The sequence below is a fragment of the Camelus dromedarius genome, chromosome 15 (assembly GCF_036321535.1).
Source record: "Camelus dromedarius isolate mCamDro1 chromosome 15, mCamDro1.pat, whole genome shotgun sequence".
NCBI lineage: Eukaryota > Metazoa > Chordata > Mammalia > Artiodactyla > Camelidae > Camelus > Camelus dromedarius.
In genome coordinates, this window is record NC_087450.1 from 30,534,356 (window position 1) to 30,561,317 (window position 26,962).

Genomic DNA, 26,962 nt, shown 5'->3' on the forward strand with positions numbered 1-26,962 from the left:
AATGTGATCAAGTAGAAAAACCCCGGCCAAGAGTCCAGAGACCTGCCCACCAATCCTGGCTCAGTGACTAACTAGAATTTTGGTTCCTTCCACTGGTCTGGACCTCAGTCTCCTGATCTGTAAAATAATCATCTCTATGGCCTACTCGTCCGGCTCTAAAAGAAATGTGACTCATACGCATACATCTTTTTTCCAAGCTTCCCATCCTCATTCTGCTTAGTTCTTACCAATACTCTGCAGGTATTGAGAATTATTTTTCCTTAGTTCTACAATAGGAGAAAACAGCCCATTCTAAACAAAGGTGATAGGGGAAGGCCTTCCAGACCACTGGTTTGCCATGGATTACTTTCAAGGTGAATAATGTAGAAGCTATTATAATGTTAAAAGGTGTTGGGTTTCAATATTTTAGGCTACTGTTTTGTGTGCCAGTACATTCTCCGAGGACGAATAGTAAAATTCAAGGACAATGGGGAGAAAAAAAAATGTAATTATCCGTTATTTATTCAAGAACTAAGAAGGTGCCAACTGAAAAGACTAATACCTTTCTGCAGAAATGTTTTCTCTGACTGCTGAATTACATTTTACATTAAAGGGGAAATATGATCTACAAGACTTTCTCAAATATGTTTAAATACCCCCTAAAAAAGAAAAAGCTTTTGTTTTGTAAATTGTGAGTAATTAGTAAGATAACATACATGATTAAGAAAACATTAAAAAGATTAAAGATCTAGCTGTTCAAATTTTAGCTTCCTCTTCTCAGTGATATGAAGAACCTCAGTGGGCAGCCACAGAGGTGGATTCTGTGGACTGCCACTGCTTAACCCTGGTATGCATTTTTTGTGTTCTTAACCTATTCTCAAGAGTGTTATGCAAATACAAGATTATTAAAATTAAACTAAGGATCTGACATTAAGATTCCCAGTTGTTAGAAAACTCAACCTGATTTTCCTATGCTTTCTAGAGCTCCTAGCTTACCAGCATCTTCCCAGTTCAACACTTAAAGGTAAAATATTTTAAACTTCTTCAGAATTTCTGGTTCAATTTTGCATGACCTTGTAAAGAAACAATTAAAAGCAAGGGAAAGTATGGGAATTACTTATTAATCTTGTAGAATAAAAGTCAGTAGCAAACTCTAATAGTACAGTCCAGTCTAAACACTAAATTGGGAGAAGTAAGCCACTGCTATGGATGGAGAGACCCAAAGAAAGGCTCTTCAGGAGATGGAGAAGCTGCTACAAGAATTTCAAGGTGCAGTCTGAAAATTTCCAGCAAAACTAATAATTGGTAAAACACCATCGAACACACACATACATTTTAAAATAAAAGATAATTGCTAAGGTCCACCTTTTGGTTGGAATGCCGAAAAAAAAGTCAAAAATCACCTCGTGACCCCAATCCCCCAGCCTCTCAAAGTTCAGAAGCAAGCCAAGACGTGTACTTAAACTGTTTCTGAGCATCCTTTTTTAAATGCAACTCCCTCTCCAGAAAGTCACTACGCTTCACCTACTTGAATGCCCAAATCCTAGCACCGAAGAATCTTCGGACGCCAAGTAGTTGCAGAGGGGTTTTACAGAGCCGACCTGCGCATCCTTTTCCATCTCGGGTTAAACTCCGGAGGTGCTCCTGTCACTTCCCTATCCAAGCTCTCCAGTTCTTTCTCTCATCTCTCTATGGACCTCTCTTCTCATCGACCTTGAGGGCCCCGGATCGCAGTATTAGAGCCCCAAGTGACTTGGCCGGTGCCCCCTTTCCTGCAGCGCACGCAAACGCCCCACAATCTCCAGTGGCCTCCCTCCGATCCACCACGACCCGGATCATGAACGCCCTCCTGCTAGCCCGGAGCGACCCCCTTCCCCTTAGGCGCCCCACGTTCCTCCAACCAGAAAAGCAATTCCATGAAATGCATCGAGAGCCCACTAAGCGCAAGCACCCACTCTGCGCCGCACGGTCTGCACGGTGCTAGCGGCCCGGGCTCGCCACCCCCCGCCCGCCGACCTCTTCCCGGCCAGAGGACCGGAGCTGCCTCCGCCCGGGCGGAGGCGGACTGCGCCGGGCGCAAGCACCGGGGGCCGGAGAGGAGGCAGCTACCGGTGGCGCGGGGACCCGGGAGCGCGCACTGGCCGAGCCGGCCGCGGGGACACTCACCAGTCGGGGCGCGCGGGGCGGCCTCATCCAGGGGCACCTGCGGCCAAGCAGGACGGGCCCGGACGGTGCAGTCACCGAGAGGGCGAGTCCGCCCGCCTGCCCACCGGCCCCGTCCTGTTCCCTCGACTGTCCGAGCGAGCGCAGTCTCGCTTCCTCCGGACGGAGTCCGGGGACCCCCAGCTCCGCCGGATGCCCCCGCCAGGCCCCCACCCCCTTCCCCGGCCGCCTCCCCCTCTTCACCCTTTTCCCCTCCCCCCTCCCCCCAACCCCCACCGGAATGGAAAATACCTCCCGGGGCGGGGGGCGGTGGGGGCACGCCTCTCTGAAGGGCAGCCTACCGTGACCAATAGCAGGCGGGACCCTGGAGGGGCGGGATTCCTAGCGGCCAATCCGGAGGCGTGTAGGTGAAGGCCGAAGGAGGGAGGCAGGGAGCGAGAGGGGGGCGGCCCGGGAGTCAGGGAGGTCCGGCCGCTCGGCTGCGCGCTTTGCGCGGCTGCCATTTTGGAGTCGGGCAGCTGCGACGGCGGCAGGGTCCGGCCCGGGGGAAAGGGAGGAGCCAGTCAGGTGGTAGAGAGGTGGTCACGTGGGCTTTAGGGGCGGGGTGAAGCGGGCTGCGGCCCGAGGGGAGGGGTCGGCAGTGGCGAGTCACGGGGACTGAGGAGGGTCACGTGGTTGGAAAAGGGGCATCGGTGGGCTTGGGGGCGGGAGGTCAACGTCGAGGTAGGAGAAGGAGGAAAGCTTTGTCCCTGGTTTCAACTCCGTTAGAGAAAAGGAAAGGAAAAATGATGAATGGAGGGCGTGAGTGGCGGGTCGGAAAATGTGAATGAGCCTCCCTGTTAACTAAATTCCAAGATCCACCGGAACCTGGGCACTTCGTTTAGTTCAGGTATTCCCATCCCCACTCCCAGCTGTCACAAACGTGACTCACATGTGGGTCGGATGGAGAGGTGTTTGTTTTCCACTTTTTGCCTGCACTTTATATGGAAGGGCCCCCGCCCTAGATATGGCTGAAAGGGTAAAAGCGTAGATGAGGCACTGTGGCGCCGCCAGGACAGGCCATCTGGCCTTTTAGAAGCCTTGCCGTCATTCACAAACTTACCGGCCACTTCTGTGTTAGACATGCCCATGATCGTATTCCAACGCCCCCAAACTTGAAACAGCAGGCAAACCACACCAAAACAAAACCTTGACTATGAGGTCCTGTCCAGCTCCCATCCTTATTTCAATTCATGCTTCGAGTACAGGCTAAATTATACTCCTTACTAGTCTACTGAAAATGCTCCTCTTAAGGCCCCAGTAACATCCATATGATCAAGCTCAAAGGTCACTTTTTAGTTCTTACATAATCTCTTTTGTGGTAAGTAGATTCTATGGACTACATCCTTCTTGAAGCTTTTTCTTTCCTCTTACACACGCTTCACCCCAGTTTCCCTGAAACCATAAACCTCAGGTTGTTTTTCTCTCCAGTTAACTTTTCTAAATCTGTTCTCTATTGGCCGTTTAAGAGAGTCCCAGGATCTGATCCTCAGTCCTCTCCTCAATAGGTACTTAGTCATTCTACTGCCCACCGCACTCTGTACTCCTACCCTAACTAATACATCCTCAGGACACATTGGGGAATGATGTTTATAATTCTGGCAGGTCAAGGATAAAGGTGAAAAGGATTTACATAACTATTTTGATGGCCAAGTGTACCTTTAATGAGGTCCCAGTCTGCAAAAATAAGTGCTTTTAGACATCTCACACTTCCACCTAATCGTGACATATCCAAATGAGAACTCAAATGCCCTAAGAAGTCCCCAAAACCTGCTCCTTCCCATCTGCTCTTTATCTTCTTTGATAACATCACCATACATTCACTTAGCCAAAGCAGAACCTGCAAGTAATCCTCCGAGCTGTTCCTCCACTGCTGTAACACTTGCCTACTCCTTGGAAATTTGTCCTGCTGATTATATTTGCTAAATGCCCTTTCGTAGTAGTTTCTATAGCCACTACCTCACCTGGGCCATTTATTCATTAGCCCAGTATTTACTAAGCATTTTACAACAGGCCAGGCATTGTTTGAGGTGCTCAGGATTTAGTGGTGAACAAAACTGACAAGGTTTCCAAATAGGGTGAGACAAAGCGTATATGAGTAAAGTAGCAAATCAGTAAGATAATTCAGCGGCTGATATGTGCTATGAAGATCTCCTTCCACCAAAAAAAGAGAAACTTGCTTCTGGCAGTTGCCCAGCTCTGCACCTCAGTCTCCACCAACCCCTTCCCGCCCACCTCCCCATGCCCACCCAATACCTTCTCATCCTTTCTTCTTACTCTGAAAGAGAATATGGCCCTGATCCTTTCATCTGGAGTGATTTTATTTCCTTTCACCCACTAGGACTTTCCTCTATCTTTATGTTACAGCTGCCTCAATACAGATTCCCCCAAGTAGAAGATAAGCTACTTTGAGGGCAGGGATCACATCTCGTACATCATGGCACCTCCATGGTGGCTTGGCTCAGAATAGGTGCTCATAAAATGAGTGTTAAAATGAACTGGTGAATCCCCTGACCCCTAAATCAGGCTGCCACAAAAGCATCTCCAGCCCAAATCAGAATAGAAGGTCAGTGAGCTCATCTATTAGAGTGCAGTCACATTGATGCCACATGGCAGGGGGGCAGGGTAATAATGAATGAGATTACCTATGTTGGTCCCTTCCAGGTCTGGGATTCCTTGATGCTGTGCCCCATGTGGGGCAGTCGTTGCTTCCCAAACACTACTTTACTTGACAGTGCCAAGTACATGTGGGCAATTGAAAAGTACTCTTTGTTTTTGATGACGAGCTTCAAACCCAGAGCACTCTGGGTGAGTTGCCAGCAGAGGCTCTGCAGGAGAAGGATGCAGTTACCACTTCACCCTGTATTTCCAGGCCCTTGGGTATTGCGTCCTAACAGGGAACAAGATGTTGCCAGCTCCGTCATAGTCATTGTAATTAAACCCGAGTTCTGGCAAAGGGCAGTGCGTAATTATGAGGTATTATTATGGTTTTTATCATTATTAGGCACCCAGCTGCCCAGCCCAGGAAACCACAGTAGTAAAACACCAAGAAGCCAAGCTCCTTTCCCAGCTGGCATGAATCAATACCAGGTGTATTGGCACACGGTCCCACAGCTCCACTCATCAAGATGAAACTTCTGTCCCTTCTTTTTGGCAAGATAAAATTTTAAATGAATGAAAAGAGGGAATGTAATGAAAGACCTTTGCCACCAACTCTAAATGGAGTTCCTTCTCCCCCATCCCTTCGTGTTCCCAGAACAATCTCTTCTCTTCTACATATTTATTGTGTAAATCTTTTTCAGCTTTATCCTTGACCTGCCAGGTTTATAAACATCATTCCCCAATGTGTCCTGAGGATGTATTAGTTAGGGTGGGAGTACACAATGCAGGAAAGATTGCTTTTACTTTCAAGAATCTTATAATACAAACTAAATAATTCAGAAAGCAATGTCAGGCTTAACAAGGCATCTGCCTTTTATTGAGCACCTACTCAATGCCATACTTGGCATTTTCACGTGTGCTGACTGACTTAATCCCCTCCACCCTGTAAGGTCGTTTTATTATCCTCATTTTCCTCAAGGTCTCAAAGACTTAGTGACAGAACTGAGCTTCCAACATAAATATACAAATCCTGGTGATTGTATACTCATGGTAGGTGTGTCCACACTGGAAGATGAAGTTAGGTATCAGACTCCACCTCCTTCTATCAAATTAAAAATGGTTTTTTGGGGCAAAGTAGATTTTAAGCTGAGCCTTGTCAGGCAATTCAGAAGTGATGCTGAGGGAATGGAGCCAAACAAGGAGGCCAAATTGGCCACAAGCCTGAAATCAATCAATAAGGAAAGATTTCTTGTTCAGCGATGAGTCATATATTCTTCAAGTACCTTTATTATCTCAGCTCTTCCAAATGCAGAAGTCAACCCAGGTGGTACAAGGGTAGGCTGAGGGTAGAGGATGGTGGTTTGGGGAGGGAATATGTTTTTGGATGGAGAACTCCCAAATGGCCCATAAACTGGCACCTTGAGTACTGGCTTCTGGAACAGCTGAAGCTATGGCAGCTGTCCCTGCAGCCTAGCAGTTGTTTTTAACTGATTTGTACAACAATTTCTCATTCTCTTCCTTTTTTCTAAAACAATTGATTAACAATTAAAAAAAAACAATTTGTTTAGCACTATGTCGTACAAGATAGTTGACTTCTAGTATTTTTAGTAGGTTTTTTAAAAGGAATTTAAGATTCAATAAAATGCATTTAAAGTGTACAGTTTGATCTGTTTTGAGACATGTATACCTTGTAACCACTATCATAATCGTGAAATAGAACACTTATATCACCAAAAAATTTCCCTTGTGCCCTTTTTTGCAGTAGGAACTTTAATACGACATGTATTTTGATTACTCCAAAATCTAGATTTCCAGCTTCAGTCTTGCTTTCAAATTCTAGGCCCATATTTTTACTTACCTACTGGACATATCTACCTGAATATTACAAACAGGCACCTCAAATCAAACAGGACTGAAAAGTAAAGCAAGCCCTTTCTTTATCTTAGCTACAAGAAAACCCCCCCTCCCACCTCCAATCCCCTCTAAAACCAGTTTTTTGTTCTTCACTTTGATTGATGTAATCATCATCTACCAAGTCACATGAGCTAGAAAAAAATTTTTAATAATCCTTATACCTCCCTCTCTTCGACCTCCCCCAAAAGTGATTCTCCTCACACAAACATTTTGTAATCAGTCCTTTCCATTTCCACTATCCTCATTCAGGCACGTATCTCACTTGCACAATCACAAAAAGCTCCTAGCTTGTTTCTTCATGATCCAATTCATCCACCCATCTGCCAATCTCATTTTCTTTTGAAAATCCAGATCTGGCAGTTTCAAAACCTCTGTATCCAGAGACTGCCCAACTGCATACAAAGTGGCACTGAAAATCTTTCACAGTATGGCCCCAATCGTCTCTCTGGACTCCTCTGCTCCTCACCATGTAAAGCATGCTATACATTTTCATCTTTCTGTGCTTTTCATCAGATCTCTGTCTGAAAATGTGACTCCTCCTCCACCAGGAAACTCCTCTCACCTTTCACAGCCCCATTTATTTGACTTTCCTCGGTAAAGCCTTTTCAGACCTCTCCAGATAAAAATAGTCTCTCTGTTACACTTGACCTCCCGTAGCATGCTGCACATACATTTATCACACTGAACAGACAGAGTGGTGAAACAGAACAGGAGAGCTGAGTCAGAAGATCTGGGTCTAACTTTAAAATCTCATTCATCACTTGCTGTGCCATCCAAGGCAAGTCACATAACCTCTCCGAGCCTCATTTATTTAATCTATAAAATTGTGATGAGAACAGTTACAATAATACTCTATGTCATAGGACCCTTCTTGTGATTAAATGAATTAATTAAAAATGTGAATGTGATTTGCACTCTGCAGATATTTGAGATTATAACTACAAAGCTGTATCTTCTGATAGATTTTGAGCTGCTTGAGTACAAAACCAACACTGGGTCATCTTTATACCTAACATAGTGCCTGGACCTGCCTGTTGCCTAGACTGGTTTATGACATAAAGTTCCCATGTCTTGTAGAATCGTATTTTCTCCATTTACTCTCTTAACCTACTTTCTACAGTGTTTTTTCAAAAGCCAATCATGACATCCTCATGTCTTTTTATAATTGTTTATTGCCTTTATAATTAAATAGTTTCATCCAAAGGGTTCTGAGGAAATGAATGTATAGTCTATCCATGATTGATTTTCAGTGCCTTTATTTTATTCAACAGAAACTTCCTAAAGCCATTAAATGCCCAGCCTTGTTCTAGGTACTGGTCACACAGAGGTGAACAAGAGACTTCATAGAACTTACATGATAGTGGGGACAATAAGCACAAACCAACAAATGAAGATGGCATTCTGTATAGTTAAAGGTGCTACAAAGAGAACAACGTGGAGGGCAGGGCTGATTTAACTGGAGTGGTCAGAGGGAGCCACCCTGAGAAAGTGGCCCTTCCGCATCAATAAGGAGACAACCCTACAAGAAAAGGGGAAATCGTCTTCCAGGCAGAGGGAAGAGCACAGACAGAGGCCCTGTGACAGGAGGAGACAGAGTAGACGTGAGGAACTGAAAGAAGGCCTAGATGGTCTGGAGGGAGTGAGGGGCAGTGGTAGGAGGTGAAATCAAAGAAGCAGATGTGGGCCAGATCACTCGTGGAGCTTGGAAGTTCCAGGTAGAGTTTAAATTGTATTCTAATTGTAAGAGAAACCACTAGAGGATTTTAAGCAGGAGTATGATATGATTTGGTTTGTTTTTAAAAAGATTGCCCTAACTATATGTGGAGAATGCATTCTAGGGGTGGTGGCAGAGAGGATCAGAAGGCAGCCTAGTGGTTTTGGTCCAGACTAGAGATGTCAGTGGTCTGGATTAGCAGGGTAGCATTGAAGAAAGTGAAGAGTGGTGGGTTTGGGGGTATGTTTGGCAGAGAGAACTGATGGATTTAATGACAGTGAGTGAGAGAAAGACATCAAAGATGACTCTTAGGATTATGATCTAAGCAATGAAGTGGGTAAAGGTTCCGTTTACTGAGTTTACAGTGCCTTCCTTGGAGGTGCTGTGCTAGGCTCTGAGAATACAAAGCTCAGTGACCACAGGACTCCTGAATGACTTCTCTCAAGCTTTTCTCTTTCTAGTATTTTCTTAATTATTTACATTTGACCAGCTGATACATTCACATGTTTCGAAAATCAAAACACAATAAAAAGGGGTATCGTGAAAAGTCTCCCTCCCACTCTGGGTCTTCCACCCCGTTCTCCACACCCACCCACCCTCACAGGTAGAAATAACTATTTATATTGGTCTTTCTATGTGTCTTGTAATGTTTCTTCATGCAAATACAAGCATTCTTCTATTTCTTGATCTCTTCCCCTCTTCTTACACAACAGGTGGCATATTATATCTCCTGATTTGCATCTTGCTTTCCCCTCTGACAATATATCTCGGAGGTTTTTTATATCAGTACTAAGAGAGCTTCCTCATTCTTTTAAACAGCTGCATAGCACTACACTGCAGGGTATGCCACAGTTTATTTAACCATTCCCCTATTAATGAACACTTGGACGGTTTCCAGTCTTTGCTACTTACTACAAACAATGCTGTAATGGATAACGTGACACATATGTCTGCAGGTATATCCTTAGGATAAAGCCCCAGAAGTCTCCCAAGCACTTTAATAAAATCTTCCAAAGGAATATTCTAAGATGGTGTGACTGGGTTTCCAAATAGAACCTCAGCTTTCCAAGAATTGACTCTTACATTCCATTAATAATAGTTCCTCATTTTGGGCCTGTAAATTATATCTTTGTATTTTTTCCAATAAGGAAATTTTAAAATATTTAATCTGCCTCTCCTGCAACCAATAATAGTTGATATAATGTTTTAAAACAGAAGAAAAAAGAGAGTAAAATTCAGTTTGATTATGCCCCAGTTAACAAATTGCAAGCTCTAGACTTGGACTCTATGCTTAGAACATAGCCAGAATTCCTTCTAAATGAGAAAGAATACTTGATAAAATTATTTGTGCATCTGGTCCCTGAGTATTTGTAGAGAACATCAGTTCTACTGACCACACTCTCCTCTCGTTCTGGGTACTCTGGTCCTCCCTTCCTCTCAGGGCTTGAAGAGAAAAGTGATATCTCTACCCCTCTGCCTCAGGGGTGAAACATGTGACCTTGGTCTAGGTCACCTAGAATATCCTATTCCCCTGGCCACAGTGATCTGTTCTATACCTACTAGAAAAGTTGGCTCTAGATTTGAACCAAGGTAAGTGGTTCTTTGAGCAGCTTGCATCTATATTGCCTATACAAGCAGAGAGCTTGCCCAAGATTGGAGCAGAGATGCTGAATTGAGAAATGGACAGAGAGATACCAAGTCCTAGCTCATACTGTTTGAGCCCTGGATCAAGCTTCACCTGAACCAGATACTCCAAATTTTTCAGTTACATGAGCCAATAAATTTACCTTTTTGATTAAGCTAATTTGGGTTGTGTTTTTCACCTCTGGGGAGCAAAGAATTTTTAGCTGATGCAATATCTTCAAATAAAATTAGGGAAATTAAACTCATGTTGTCCCCATGGTTTGTCTAATTACATGATTTCGCCAGTTAATTCCCAGATTCCTTTCTTCTTGCACTTGGAGTGACTCTCCCCTTGCAGTGTACCTGTCTAAACACCAAGCCAGAGTTCTCTTCCCCTTCCTCCAAAGACTCCTCTAGTTCTATGCTTAAGCCCAGCCCACTGGTGAAGTTAAAGAAGGAAGGGAACAGATGGCAACCTGATTCATATTCTTCTTACAGGGAATTAAGCCAATTTACTTTGGGGGTCAGTTCCAGTTCAGTTTCAGCAGTGAATGAGAGTTGTTTGAATCCATTTCTGGTTCAAGCCTGAACTCATCTGCAGTAATCCAAAGTCCTTCACAGGGGAAAAATATTTGGGGGAGTTAAAGTTTGGTTCTAGTTTGAGAGAACTCTGTAACATGGAATCAAGTTGCACCTGTCTTATTATTAGGCCTTTTATGCCAAAAGAGGTAGCATATGGGCAGGATAGGGGGGTGATTAATGATATACTTAATACTAAAATAATCAGCCTAGACTGCATTCCTAATAAGCAGTGTCATAAAATCTACTCTTTGGATTTGTTTTTTAATATTTCTAATCCACATGAGAGCACACTTTGAAACATCATATCATAGAGTGTCCACTGAATTACTAAAAGATATGATCAAAACATATTTTGAAAATTTTGCCTCTTATAGAGAAAGAAGTGCCTTATATGTGAAACATTTATGGCCTCTGTTTAAAAATTATTTCTAATTAAAGTGATAGTCTGTCAATATCTTAAGGCACTAAGACTTAGCAATTTTAGGACATGATTATTCTCTAAAATAAAAAATAAAAATCTACGTTTGGAATATCAATTGGACCTTTTAAAAATATGTATATCATATTATATATATCATATTATATAAATAATTTCAAGACACAGAATGCTTAGCTTGTTCCAGGATATTTTTTGTTAGTGAGTGGTTACACAAAGAAGAGAGAGAATGGCAGATGCCATCTATATATTTTTACAAAAACATCCCTTGCTTGTGCAGGTGTGAGCAGGCAGTCAGATTTGATAAAATGCAGAGATGCCTTACAGATGGCCCACGTGAGCAGGACAAGGTCTTCCCAGACTGATGTGGCTGTAAAAGCAGTTGTCATTTAGTCTGAGCATATTTGTCACACCTGTTCTACAAGGAAACTCCCACTTTTAAATATGAATTTTTAGAATCAGAGCCCAAGGCTAGCTGAGTTTAGCTCCATTTTCTACCAGTTCAAGAGACTATGACCACCAAAATGGATTGCATCTCTTTTTGTGACTCTTCTGAGACTTACATTTCCCCTATCTCTGTGTTATTTGAAGTTAAAGGTTAAAATCCTCTTTCTTGATCCTCAAATAATCACAATTAATCTCATAGCATTACATTCATTGGCGATGTGCTTTGAGGGGAATAAATTACTGCAAAAATAAACTGCGAAAGGACTTGGCTATACAGAATCACAATGCTTCAGATGATGTAATTTTCTATAATATTTTGCCTGCCATTTTTAGTTGGGTATTTGTATAATAGGAGATTTCGAAGAAAAAAACTATAGAGAGGCTAATTTGCTTGGTAGCGCTTCTGTTCTTTTGTTCTTTTAGAGTCTAAAATTAACGAACATCTGCAGTGTCAACAGGGACTCCATATGGCATTCAAGTTCGTACTTTTCCTAAATAATGCATTGGAGGCAATGTAATCCGAGAGGAATTCTGAGATGATAATGAGTAGAATGCCTCATATTGTATAGCACTTTATAGTTTCAGAGTGGTTTAACAACTAGGACCTGATTTGATTCCCACAACAACATTCAGTGGCAACAAGATTAGGTATTTCTTATTCCTACTGAACAGATGAGATGACAGATCTAAAGTATGGAAGAGAGATGACAGTGGTCACCAACCTGGTAAGTAGCAGAGTGAGAATGAAGCCCAGGCCAAATGGTTCCTAATCTAATGCCCTTTCTAACATACTACTAGGATCAAGTTATTGACAATTCAAGTTAAAATAGAATGTTTTCAAAATAATAGATCCCACAAACAACTCTGCAGGGAAATGGAAAGGGCTTAATACCAGAAACTAAATAATTAACATGCATGTTTGGCTTTCCAGAGTTCAATGGATTTCATTTGTTCAATTAAGTTCACAGATGATTTCCATGAAGTTTATCTAGTTACTATTGTGATTTCCCATTATACCTACAAAAAAAGTTATCACTGAAATGCCCTTTCTCCTGTGAAATCACACCTCATGAATCTTTATTTGTCATATCTAGAAAATTCAAAAACTTTCCAGTAAGAGATGTTGCAACTGAGAGTGTTTTCCTTGCAGTAATAAATTATAATTTACATCTACCTGAATTTGGAAACGTTTTGTTTCTAGTCAAACTTCTGTAAATTTCTGCATCTCAGCAACCATTTGGGATTTCTGGGGCAAGAAAGAAAGTTTAGAGTCAAAGAATATGTTAGCTTATGACTGATACCTAGGCATAAATTTAGAAGAATCCTGTTTTTGAAAGCATAAGCAACATTATTGCCAATCCACACTTTATAGAAATGTCCAGCCATGTAATATTACCATTTCTACTTTAAAATGCAGAGAAATTCAGTTACTTTCATTTCTTGAAAGTTTGAGGCTTCAAAATTATGAATGCTGGCATTCTTGAAGAGGAACACTGTGGGTTTGTACTATCAAAAAGGTACTGGCGTTTGCAAACATCGACAGGCAGATATATTCCCCAAAAGTGGAAACACAGAACTATACTGGTGAAAGGAACAGCCAGCAAGCATTTTAATCGTAATTTGGCTCAGTCTATGCTGGTTTTGACTTCACAGAAGTGCATCTTTAGGAAGCACCTTCTACCAAGTGGAAAGCTGGCAAGAAGTGACACTTGAGATTGCTGACACCAAAGCAACCAGAGCTTATTTAAAACTGAAAAAACAAAACAAAACAAAAAAAAACCCTCCATTAGTTGTTTGGATATATCTCAAGGAACCCCAAACAGAAAAACAATATTTAAATTTGATATTGTCCAAAATATTTTTGCAACTCTGATAGCCTACCTAGTCTGTGTCCAGAATTGGTAGAAATACGCTAAGCATTTTTGCAAAGTTCATCTAACCCAAGTAGAGGAATGCTATCTTTCCACAGGAGCATTCTAGGATACAGGAGTGATTAAAAAGAAGAGAGAGAGAGAGAGAGAGAAATTAAAAGAGAAAAAGGGAATGGCATAAAATGTACTATGCTAGAAGCAAGTTATTGGGAGACAGTAGGGGGTGTTGGAGAATTTGAGTAGAAAACTTTGAGAGAGAGGAGGTTTAAATCATTTGAGTAGGCAATAACTCCATTTGGCTAGACAAGGGAGTCTGTAAGGAGGGAGCCAAGGGTGAGAGAAGGGAGTGACTACGGTGGTACCATTCAGAGGTAATCTGACTACAGAGATGGTGAATGTGCAGACAGGACAAGGGAAAGTGTGAGGGAGGGAAATGTTCAAGGCATCAAGAGAACCCAGACTGCAGCTGTTTTCTCTTTGCTTATTCAGCCAAATCTAGTTCTTCTCTCCCTCTTCCCACCATCTTTACACCTCTGCACCCCATTGCAAGAAAAATCTGTGTTCACAAGCCCAAGTTTGTTTAACTTAGCCCTTATTCACCCACTGAATGATTTGTGGACCCTGGGACTGGTAATCATTATTTAGCAAGGACTTCAGTATTCATCAATCAGAATTAGAATGATACAACTTTGTTCCTGGTCAACCCATTCACAACCACAGACCTCTTTGAGCTACAGCGCAGTAATGTGTTCTCTTGGCAATTCTGCTGCTGATTAATGGGCTGAAAAGAAAAGTGTTGGAAGGGCCCATGCAATCCCCACAATAGTCCAGTGCTTTTCTGCCAGACTGGTTTAAAGCAGCTGATCGTGTCAAACCATGTTAGCCAATACCTGTATTGTTTGCCTGGATTATAAAGCACAAGTACACCCTGTTCTCTCGCAATTCATTGTTAGAAGAAAGAATATGAAGAAGAATTAGACCATTCCTATAAGATACAAGATAGCCAGACAATCCTGTGCACTCCTATACTGCCCATTGGAATATGTCATTTGCACACTGATACAGTAACGATTACTCTCAAATTTAGCTGCAATATCACTCCCTCTTCCTCTCCCTGCCTAGATGCAGTGGCTCTGAGAGGCAGAGGGAGAAGGACATGGTCTTGTCAGCTGATGCTAAGAAGGACCGAAGACTTAACTATATACATACAGCTCATTAACCTGCCTCTCCCACCCAGTCCACCTACATCATTGCCACAGGAGGAATCCATTCCCCAAGGTCGTCCTAAGGATGATTGTGAAGGGTAACTGGACCCAGGGAACTTGGCCTTCTTTTCTCCACAGACATCCTTAGGATGGCTTTTGGGGGCCTGTGCACCCTCAGGAACCTGATCTCTCCTATGAAATATGGAGAGCCTGGAAGAAGAGAACACATTGTGATTGGTTCCTGAATCCCTCACCCTGCCGGATACGCCCCAGGATGGAGTTATTCTTCCTGTCACGAAGAATTCAGCCCTAAGTGAATCAACGTGTTTAAAAGAAATTTCCAAATGTGTCTAAACCTCTAGGTGCAGAAACTAAAGTGCCAATGAACAAGGGCAATTTAGAATAGGACAGAGTTTGGAAATTAGAAAAGTGAAGAGGCACTGTGATATAGTAAAAAAAAAAAAAAAAAAAAAAAAAAAGCCAGCTCTGACAGTAACTAGTTGTATACCTTTAGTCATTATGTCCGCACCTCAGTTTCCTCAATTCTAAAATGAAAGGAATTTGGTGAGAAAAACTTTTTGAGAAATACTGATTTCTCTTCTCTCTCTGTATTTTCCCCTTGGGTTGAGTTCACCAAAGGTTTTCTTTTGTCAGCTATCCTTGTCAGACTTTTCCCTCACCAGCCCTTTCTGGCCACCAGGTTTTATCATTTGGGATACGTTACTGAGAAAGACTGGTGGCATCTTGCAAAAACATCATATGCTCTTTCCCAAATCACTAAATATTTTCTTTCATGTTGGGAAGGAGTATCTTTCATCTCCAAGTACACACATCTGATGTCTGTGTTGCCTTAAGGACCAATTTAGAGTAATCCCACATAGCTAGGGTACGGGGTCTTTGCTTAGCTTCTCTGGGGTCATGTGCTAATAAAACAAACAAAACAAGATAACACTTAGAAAATCTTTTATGCAATTGTCGTTGTTGTTGTTGCCACTGTGGTTTGATTGGTGTAATTATTTTAGGACTGTGACACTTAGAAAGGGGTAAAATACTTAGTGCAAGTCAAAAACCATCCAGAATAGGATGCCAGCTTTTTTGATTTTGGAAAGCACTTATTTGATAGGATCTCATGTGTGTTTTCATGATAGAAGACATATACTGCCATGCTCTTCTAAGGCCATTTTCCTCATATAGCATACTTCCCTCTAAATATTTTGGAAGGAAAAGTGATGTAATTTTTTGTTTTATTATTATTATTATTATTATTATAATTTAGAGGGCCTATAACCTTTCTTTTAAACTTTTTTTATTGCGTTATAGTCATTTTACAATGTTGTGTCAAATTCCAAAGTAAAGCACAATTTTTCAGTTATACATGAACATACATATATTGTCTCATTTTTTCTTGTATATATTTCCCTGTGCTATACAGTATAATCTTGTTTATCTATTCTTTATATGCCTGTCAGTATCTACAAATTTTGAAATCCCAGTCTGTCCCTTCCCACCCCTCACCCCCTTGGCAACCACAAGTTTGTATTCTATGTCTATCAGTCTGTTTCTGTTTTGTATTTATGTTCTATTTTTTTTTTATTTCCACATATGAGCGATCTCATATGGTATTTTTCTTTCTCTTTCTGGCCTACTTCACTTAGAATGACATTCTCCAAGAACATCCATGTTGCTGCAAATGGCATTATGTTGTCAGTTTTTATGGCTGAGTAGTATTCCATTGTATAAATATACCATCTCTTCTTTATCCAGTTATCTGTTGATGGACATTTAGGCTGTTTCCATATCTTGGCTATTGTAAATAGTGCTGCTATGAACACTGGGGTGCAGGTGTCTTTCTGAAGTAGGGTTCCTTCTAGATATATGCCCAGGAGCAGGATTACTGGGTCATATGGTAAATCTATTCCTAGTCTTTTGAGGAATCTCTATACTGTTTTCCACAGTGGCTGCACTGAACTGCATTCCCACCAGCAGTGTAGGAGGGTTCCCTTTTGTCCACAGCCTCTCCAGCATTTGCCATTTGTGGACTTTTGAATAATGGCCTTTCTGGCTGGTGTGAGGTGATACCTCATTGTAGTTTTGATTTGCATTTCTCTGATAATTAGTGATATTGAGCATTTTTCCATGTGCCTATTGATCATTTGTATGTCTTCCTTGGAGAATTGCTTGTTTAGGTCTTCTGTCCATTTTTGGATTGGGTTGTTTGTTTCTTTCTTATTAAGTTGTATGAGCTGCTTATATATTCTGGAGATCAAGCCTTTGTCGGTTTCATCATTGGCAAAAATTTTCTCCCATTCTGTAGGTTGTCATTTTGTTTTACTTATGGTTTCCTTTGCTGTGCAGAAGCTTGTAAGTTTAATTAGGTCCCATTTGTTTATTCTTGCTTTTATTTCTATTGCTTGTATAGACTATCGTAGGAGAATATTTTTGAGATGTATGTGAGATAATGTTTTGCCTATATTTTCTTCTAGGAGGTTTATTGTATCTTGTCTTATGTTTAAGTCTTTGATCCATTTTGAGTTTATTTTTGTGTATGGTGTAAGGGAGTGTTCTAGTTTCATTGATTTACATGCTGCTGTCCAGTTTTCCCAACACCATTTGCTGAAGAGACTGTCTTTATTCCATTGTATATTCTTGCCTCCTTTGTCGAAGATTAGTTGACCAAAAGTTTGTGGGTTCATTTCTGGGCTCTCTATTCTGTTGCATTGGTCTATATGTCTGTTTTTGTACCAATATCATGCTGTCTTGATGACTGTAGCTCTAAAGTATTGGCTGAAGTCTGGGAGAGTTATTCCTCCAGCCTCTTTCTTTTTCTTCAGTAATGCTTTGGCAATTCTAGGTCTTTTGTGGTTCCATATAAATTTTATTCTGATTTGTTCTAGTTCTGTGAAATATGTCCTGGGTAATTTGATAGGGATTGCATTAAATCTGTAGATTTCCTTGGGCAGTATGACCATTTTAACAATATTGATTCTTCCAATCCAGGAGCATGGAATATTTTTCCATTTTTTAAAGTCTTCTTTAATTTCCTTCATCAGTGGTTTATAGTTTTCTGTGTGTAAGTCTTTCACCTCCTTGGTTAGATTTATTCCTAGGTATTTTATTACTTTGGATGCTATTTTAAAGGGGATTGTTTCTTTACTTTCTTTTTCTGTTGATTCATCGTTAGTGTAAAGAAATGCAACTGAGTTTTGAACGTTAATCTTGTAACCTGCTACCTTGCTGAATTCTTCGATTAGCTCTAGTAGTTTTTGTGTGGACCTTTTAGGGTTTTCTATATATAGTATCATGTCATTGGCATATAGTGACACTTTTACCTCTTCTTTCCCAGTTTGGATCCCTTTTATTTCTGTCTCTTGCCTGATTGCTGTGGCTAGGACTTCCAAGATTATGTTGAATAGGAGTGGTGACAAGCCTTGTCTTGTCCCAGATTTTAGTGGGAAGCTTTTGAGTTTTTCATCATTGAGTACTATGCTGGCTGTAGGTTTGTCATATATAGCTTTTATTATGTTGAGATATGTTCCCTCTATGTATGTTCCCACTTTGATGAGAGTTTTTATCATAAATGGGTGTTGAATTTTATCAAATGCTTTTTCTGCATCTATTGAGATGATCATGTGGTTTTTGTCCTTTCTTTTGATGTAATGTATTACATTGATTGATTTGCATATGTTGAACCACCCTGTGTCCCTGGGATGAACCCCACTTGATCATGATTTATAATCTTTTTTATGTGCTGTTGGATTCTATTTGCTATTTTGGTGAGGATTTTGGCATCTATGTTCATCAGTGATATTGGCCTATAATTTTCTTTTTTGGTAGTGTCTTTGCCTGGTTTTGGTATCAAGGTGATGGTGGCTTCATAGAATGAGTTTGGGGGTATTCCCTCCTTTTCAATCTTCTGGAAGAGTTTGAGAAGGACTGGTATGAGTTCTTTGTATGTTTGGTAGAATTCCCCGGTGAAGCTGTCCAGTCCTGGACTTTTATTTGTAGGGAGATTTTTCATTGCTAATTCAATTTCATTTCTAGTAATTGGTTTGTTTAAGTGATCAGTTTCTTTTTGATTCAGTCTTGGTGTACTGTATGTTTCTAGAAACTTGTCCATCTCCTCTAGGTTATCCATTTTGGTTCCATATAGTTTTTCATAATATTCTCATATGATATTTTGTATTTCTATGTTATTTGTTGTAATTTCTCCATTTTCCTTTCTTATTTTGCTTATTTGTGTTCTCTCTTTTTTCTTCTTTGTGAGTTTGGCCAGAGTTTGTCGATTTTATTTACTTTTTCAAAAAACCAGCTTTGGTTTGATTGATTTTTTCTATTATTTTTTAAATCTCTATTTTATATATTTCCTCCCTGATCTTTATTATTTCCTTCCTTCTGCTGCCTTTTGGGGTTTTTTGCTCTTCTTTTCCTATTGCTTTTAGCTGGTGGGTTAGATTGTTTATTTGAGATTGTTCTACTTTTTTGAGGAAGGCCTGTATTGCTATAAACTTTCCTCTTAGCACTGCCTTTGCTGCATCCCATAAATTTTGTGTAGTTGTGCTTTCATTTGTCTTAAGGTATTTTTTAATTTCAGCTTTGATTTCCTCATTGACCCATTGGTTTTTTTAATAGCATATTGTTTAATCTCCATGCTTTCCTTTTTTTCTCCATTGTTCATGTCTAGTTTCATGGCATTGTTGTTAGTAAAGATGCTTGAGATAATTTCTATCTTCTTAAAATTGTTGAGGCTTCTTTTGTGCCCAAGTACATGATCAATCCTAGAAAACGTTCCATGTGCCCTTGAAAAGAATGTATATCCTATTTTGGGGGGGGTGTAATGCTCTGAAAATATCCACCAAATCTAATTTTTCTATTGTATTATTTAATTTCTCTGTAGCCTTATTTATTTTCTGTCTGGAAGATTTGTCTAGTGATGTTAATGCAGTGTTGAAATCTCTGACAATGATTGTATTCCCATCAATATCCCCCTTTATCTCTGTTAGTAATTGTTTTATGTACTTAGGTGCTCCTATATTGGGTGCATATATATTAATGATTGTAATATCCTCATCTTGTATTACTCCTTTAATCATTATAAAATGTCCTTCTTTATCTTTCTTTATGGCCTTTGTTTTAAAGTCTATTTTGTCTGAAATCAGTACTGCTACACCTGCTTTTTTGGCTTTTCCATTTGCATGGAATATCCTTTTCCATCCTTTCACCCTCAATCTATATGTGTCCTCCCTAAAGTGGGTCTCTTGTATGCAGCATATTGAAGATTCTTGCTTTATTATCCAGTCTGTAGAGGGCCTATAATCCTGATTCAATCAAAATAATCCTCGGGTCCCTTCACATTTCACACCGAATAGGCTTTCTCAGAACTTGGTAAACAAAGTAAAATGGTATTCAGAAATCTTCCCTTTCCTCTTATCCTTCTAAATTCTCCCACATCGCTGAGGAATTGCCATTCTGAGAGGAAGGGAGGGAGGGAAAGAGAGGAGCCTCCCTCTAATTTTAAGCCTCCTAAATCTGAGTTACTTACATTGTTCAAAGAACAAAGTATTCTGGAAAATCTTCAAAAAATAATGTAAATATTCTTTTCCTGATAGAAACTACTAAAAGTGGTTATTGGGCTACCTTTAAAGTAGAATTTATTCCTTCTTTCCTAATTAAGGGAGAAATAAAGGGAAGTAATGTACAAGCTTTCAGAGCAATGACTATAATATAAAAAATGTAGTTCCAGCCAAAAAAAGAAAAGAAAAAAATGTTAAAATGTGGAAACAATATGAGGTCTTATTCAAGTAAATCTTATGCTCCATCCAAGAGCCAAAAGAATTAAGAAAAGCTCTAAAGAAAGGTGGAAGAATGCAGACAATGGAGAAAGACAGTAAAGGACAGAAAACAATTAATAAGTGTATAAAGTAATAAACCAGAGTCTGGGATGATTCTTGACTAAATAACTTTCAAATTGAAGTTTTCAAATAAAAGAGGAGATTGAAAAAACTCATTTCCAGAAAAGAAAACAATATGAATTTGTAAAGAAAGCCCATTTTGGACCTAATTAAACGTATAAGTTTTGCACAGCAAAGGAAACCATAGACAAAATGAAAAGACAACCTAAAAACTGGGAGAAAATATTTGCAAACAATGAGACTTACAAGAGCTTAACTTCTGGAATATACAAACAGCTCATACAACTCAATACCAAAAAAACAAACAACTCAATGAAAAAAATGGGCAGAAGACCTAAACAGACAGACCTTCATTTCTCCAGTGAAGACATGCAGATGGCCAATAGGCACATGAAAAGATGCTCAATATCGCTAATTATCAGAGAAATGCAAATCAAAACTACAGTGAGGTAGTACCTCACACCAGCCAGAATGGCCATCATTAAAAAGTCCACAAATATTAAATGTGGAGAAAAGGGAACCCTCTCACGCTGTTGGTGGGAATGTAATTTGGTGCAGCCACTATGGAAAACAGTATGGAGATTCCTTAAAAAATTAAAAATAAAGTTACCATATGATCCAGCAATCCCACTCCTGGGCATATATCCAGAGAAAACTCTAATTTGAAAAGATATATGCACCCCAATGTTCATAGCAGCACTATTTATAATAGCCAAGACATGGAAGCAACCTAAATATCCATTGACAGATGACTGGATGAAGAAGATGTATACACGCACACAGTGGAATACTACTCAGCTATAAACAGAATAAAATAATACTATTTGCAGCGACATGGATGGACCTAGAGATTATCATACTAAGTGAAGTAAGTCAGACAGAGAAAGACAAATATCATATGATATACTTAAATGTGGAATCTTAAAAAATGACACAAATGAACTTATTTACAAAACAGAAAAAGACTCACAGACACAGAAAACAAATTTATGGTTACCAAAGGGGAAAGTGGAGGTGAGGAGGAGGGATAAATTAGGAGTTTGGGATTAGCAGATACAAACTACTATATACAAAATAGATAAACACTTAGGTCCTATTGTATAGTAGAGGGAATTATATTTAATATCTTGTAGTAACCTAAAATGAAAAAGAATATATATGTATAACTGAATCACTATGCTGTACACCAGAAACTAATACAACATTGTAAAGCAACTATACTTCAGTTTTTAAAAAAGCAAGCCTATTTTGAATTAAGCCTTCAGAGATAAGGTCACCTCACTGAAAAGGAGCTGAAATACAACAAAGTGGCGCTGATGAGGACATTTTCTATAAAACAAGCCATCCACCCAAAGTGCCAGATTTACTCTCAAAGGCGTGTGTCTTGCTTTACATGGCCTACTTCCAAAAGGAATGGGATTTAGTTAATTGTTTTAATTCTGTATCGTTGTGTAAAAAATATCCCCAAACTTAGAACTTACAACAGCAACACTTATTATCTTATAGTTTCCTTCTGTCAGGAATCCAAGTACAGCTTAGCTGGTTTCTCATCCCCACACCCCCGCCCAAAGGATCCAAGCACCTCCAGGACCTCTGAACGCAGCTTCTCCGTGGGTGACAAGTGCCATGGGCATCACGCCAGAGTAGCCACAAAGTATGTTACCAACCTAGGTCCTTGGACTCTTTAATCAATAGAAATTGATAAAGAGGCCAGACGAGAAACTCAGGCAAAGCTTTATTGGGACTGTGCCAAAGCACAAGGGAGCAAGAACAAGAAACAGGTGCCCTTGCTGGCTCCATTTCTATTTTTTAAAAGTAATTTTTACTCTATCTACACTGTCAGAGTATAGAGCCATTGTATGCAATACATACACCCTTTATCTTCACTTTATCTTGAGTCTACAAGTAGCTATATATTTAATGCTGACAAGTCTTCGCATTGATATGATGCTAGTCACTCTGAAGCTTGTTTTCTAGAGGATACACAGGAAGGGTTCACAGGAACCCTAGTCCCGGAGTTCTCACATGTTGATAACACTCGGTGTCCTTTGTACCTAAAAGTCAGTTTTTCTGAATATAAAATCCTCAGCTCATATTTAATTATGAATCAATTACTCCATTTTCTTCAGACAGAAGTGTTATTGTTGAAACATCTGGTGCTAACCTCATTTCCTTTTCCTTATAGTTACTGTCTTTTTAAAACTACATGCCCAAAGGACTTTTTCTATTTCTTTAAAAATCAGTAATTTATTAGACTATGTCTTGGTTCATCATTCTGAATCAATATTCTCAGGTACGTGGTGTGCTTTTCCTATATGCAGTTCTACATGTATCTTTTCTGTTTTCTAATTTCAGGAAATTGTCTTGATTATTTTAAAAGAAATATTTGTTCTGGTCCTTTGCTTTGGGTTTCCAATACTGGGACTCCCATTACTGTATGTTAGATCTTTCTTGCATGCTATTGATATTGGTCACTGTCTCTTAAATCTTTTAATTTCTTTCTTAATTCAATATAGACTTTTAAGATTTCCTCTCCTTTTAATATTCATTTATTTTAAAGTATTAATTGTTGTATTTATTTGCTTTTGTGGTCCTTGTAATTTAGTTTTTAGTTCTGAAATAAATTTTTCTTTTATTTCTAACTGTTTCTGAGTTCTGTCTCCTCATTTCTGATTTTTTTCCCCCAGTTTTGATGTATGTTATCTTTTCAAGTGTTGTATAACTTTCCTAATGTCTTTCACTTCATTTTGAAAAGGTGAGTTACCATATTGACTCTGTTTAAGGGTTTGCTTTTCTGGAGTGATTTTATTGTCTGTAGGAATGCTATTCTGCTCCTTATTCTTTTTTTTCCTAATAATGTTTGTACAGGATTTGACCTGCATCCTTTTCTGTTGTTCATTCTGATGTAAAAGCCATTTTCCTGAACTTTTAGGAGGCATAGTTTAGTTAAAAGGCATGGTTCAGAAGTTAGAAATGCTAACTTCACCGAGGTCCCTCTTGCGCTGTTTTTAGGAAGCGTACAAAAACAAGTGACTGGCTTCCTGGGATTTCCTGGCTCTGTGCTTTCCCCCATTTTTATCTGAAATTCCTCTTCCTTTGACTTTATTGTCCTAGTCCAGCTAGATCTTGGTTCTACTTCCAGAAGTTTCTTTTCTCCTCAGTGTGGACCCTGTCCTGGAAAGAGGCCCTGGCTTGTCTGTCTCAAGCATTCAAAGGCTTTAGACGGCTTCAGCCCCTTCAGTTCTCCTCACTTTGGGCTCCATGCTCTCACCCACTGCGGAGGACAGAATCCCTCCAGATTTAGCTGTTACCAGGAGCCCACTATGCTTTCCAGTGAACACCTGCTGGCTCTAGTTGAGCTTTCCCGTCTCCAGATCGTTGGGACACATTGTTTCTCTTGGATTTTTCTGCTTCCTCCTGCATAGATGTCGATAACATGCCGGTCTTCTGGCTATCCTCTCCTGCTTGTATTTTGATGTTCACGGAGACACTTTGTCACCTAGATTTACTGTAAATATTTTCAAGGGTTTTGAGTTTTGCTGTCTAGTTACTTTGTTCTTGTGAAGGGATCTGGGAAGATTCAACGCTCTGCTACCACCTCCTCCGTCTTCCCAGAGTTCCCTCTTCACTTTAAAATTTGGTAGATACGACCAAAGTACCTGGAGAATGATGTGGTTCCTGTGGATATGCACTTTAGGTTAATAGACTTCCTGTTCCTAAATAGCAAAAGGGAAATAGGGAACATTCTAGGAAGAGGCTGTACATCCTGTGCATTTTCATTCTGAACCAGAAGTCTGTAAATAGGTATCAAAGCACTTTGTAAATAAGAGCTGGTGGGATCTTCAATTCTGTAGAATCCTTACAGAATTTTTATGGACTTCTCTGAGATGACTAATGCAGCTGGAGGACAGGGGAACATATTGCATTTCAGAGGCCCAATCAGGAGGAAGGTGCACATAGATCCTTCCATAAGCCAGAACATCTTTGAAGCAAAAACTGAAGATCTCTGTGGGGTCAAGTTTGAATATAAATACATTGGAGGAGTTTATTTGGGCATCTCTCAAACCACAGGTCATATGCCTATGTTTCTTCAGCTTTCTTCAAAAATTGAGTCAGTTGGGAAGGACATTTGGTTTTTATATTTTTCTATTTCTACAGGCTTCTCATTAACAACATGTAGCTTCTGACAGGAACTCTATTTATATTCTTTAAAAACTTAGCTTTTTTCAACCTCACATTTAGTTTATGTCTATACTGTAAAAACGAGTCCAAGGCCTCTAAAATTAGCAACTGACATAGTATTATCAAGTCAATTAGTGCAAATACCTAAGGTAGAAAAAGAAAACATTCTGCATGTGACTGTCTTTCCAGACCGATGTGTGGCAGAGTGCCTAGTCATTGACTAATTACATATTTTAGACTATTAAACTCAGTGATCTTCTCCCTTATGCTTGGGTCAATGTTTGTCCCTGTGAACTTTGTGTTCACTCCCAGTTCACTGAAATATGATGCCACCTACTCAGTGGCCTAAAGGTGAAGTTCCCACACACATGTCCATGCAGCCCTGCTGGCACTGAACTTGTCACTAGAAAACGCAGGACAAAAACTCAGTAGAGGTTTCCTTTGAGAAGTTTTGAGGCCAATAATGATTCCTTAGACTAAAAGTTCTTAGACTGGACAGTTCAGTGAAAGGTTGAAGAAACCCTGGCGCACCTATACTACCAATTTTCCAATTTAATCTGCTTAAAAAAGAAAAAAAGCTTTCCTCTAACACCACATACAAAAATAAACTCACAACGGATTAAAGACCTAAATGTAAGACTGGATACTATAAAACTCCTAGAGGAAAACATAGGCAGAACACTCTTCGACATAAATTGCAACAATATTTTTTTCGAACCAGCTCATAGAGTAACGGAAATAAAAGCAAAAATAAACAAATGAAACCTAACTAAACTTAAACGCTTTGCACAGCTAAGAATACCAACAACAGAACGAAAAGAAAACCTACAGAATGGGAGAAAATATTTGCAAATGATGCAAACGACAAGGGACTAATTTCCAAAATGTACAAACAACTCATACAGCTTAGTATCAAAAAACAAACAACACAATCAAAAATGGGCAGAAGACCCAAATAGACATCTCCTCAAAGACATCCAGATGGCCAACAGGCACGTGAAAAGATGCTCATGCAAATCAAAACTTCAGTGAGGTATCACTTCACACCAGTCAGAATTGCCATCATTAAAAAGTCTACAAATAATAAATGCTGGAGAAGGTGTGGAGATAAAGGAACCCTCCTATGTTGTTGGTGGGAATGTAAATTGATGCAGCCACTATGGAGGACAGTATGGAGATTCCTTAAAAAACTAAAAATAGACTTACCATATGATCCAACAATCCCACTCTTGGGCATATATCCAGAGAAAAAAGATCATTTGAAAAGACACATGCACCCCAATGTTCACAGTAGCAATATTTACAATAGCCAAGACATGGAAGCAACCTAATGTCCATCGACAGATGACTGGATGAAGAAGTTGTGGTATATTTATGCAATGGAATACTACTCAGTTATAAAAAGAACAAGATCATGCCATTTGCAGCAATATGGATGGACCTGAAGAGCATCATTTCAAGTGAAGTAAGCCAGAAAGAGAAAGAAAAATACCATATGGTATCACTTATATGTGAAATCTTAAAAAAAAATGACACAAATGGACTTATTTATGAAATAGAAAGAGACTCACAGACATAGAGAACAAACTTATGGTTATCAGGGGGTAAAAGGGGTGGGAAGGGATAAATTGGGAGTTTGAAATTAGCATATAGTAACTACTGTATATAAAATAGATAAACAACCAGTTTTTACTATATAGCACAGGGAACTATATTCAATATCTTGTAGTAATCTATAATGAAAAAGAATATGAAAAGGAATACATGTATGTATATGTATGACTGAAACATAGTGTACACCAGAAACTTACAAGCTTTTCCTGAGGGAACAGGTATAATGCTGACTTTCAAAGATACACAAATGAAACATTAAAAAGCATGAGTTTCTAGAACTAATTAATTTACTTAAATGTATATTGCTGTCATATTTGTGTTAATTCTACCCAGTACTAGCCCACAAAGTATCCAGATGGTCCCAAAGGGTATATTACCTCCTAAAAACTTAAAAACCATATACTCCATCCATTCCTCATCAATCCACCACATGATTTCTATCCATCCATCAAAAACACTCATAGAGCTAAGTAAACTGAAACCAGACATCTGCATTAAGAAGTATAACTTCCAGGATAGTGAGGCACTTCTCATGTAGTTATCAGAGTAAAGCCTCATCAATTATTTACCATACAGCTCTTATACACAAGGCGCCATGCTAAATCATCCTCAACATTGCGGAGTATAGTTTTAAAGTTGTTAATTATTACCTAAACACAAGTTTCACAGCTGACATATGTGAA

General features: G+C 39.6%; 1 protein-coding gene across 6 annotated transcripts in view; it reads right to left on the reverse strand.

Annotated features, from left to right (window-relative positions):
- The window catches only part of SOCS5 (suppressor of cytokine signaling 5), a 126,753-nt gene that overhangs the window by 53,805 nt on the left and 45,986 nt on the right, over positions 1 to 26,962 (reverse strand). For 2 of the 6 annotated variants that reach the window (XM_031466948.2, XM_064494522.1), the window contains exon 1: positions 2,484 to 2,651. The exons of 2 other annotated variants lie outside the window; for them this stretch is intronic. The gene's annotated coding sequence lies outside the window, so the exon portion shown is untranslated. Of the gene's footprint in view, positions 1 to 2,145; positions 2,353 to 2,483; positions 2,652 to 26,962 lie in introns of those variants that run through there. 2 more of the 6 variants (XM_031466947.2, XM_031466946.2) reach the window with 2 other exon arrangements.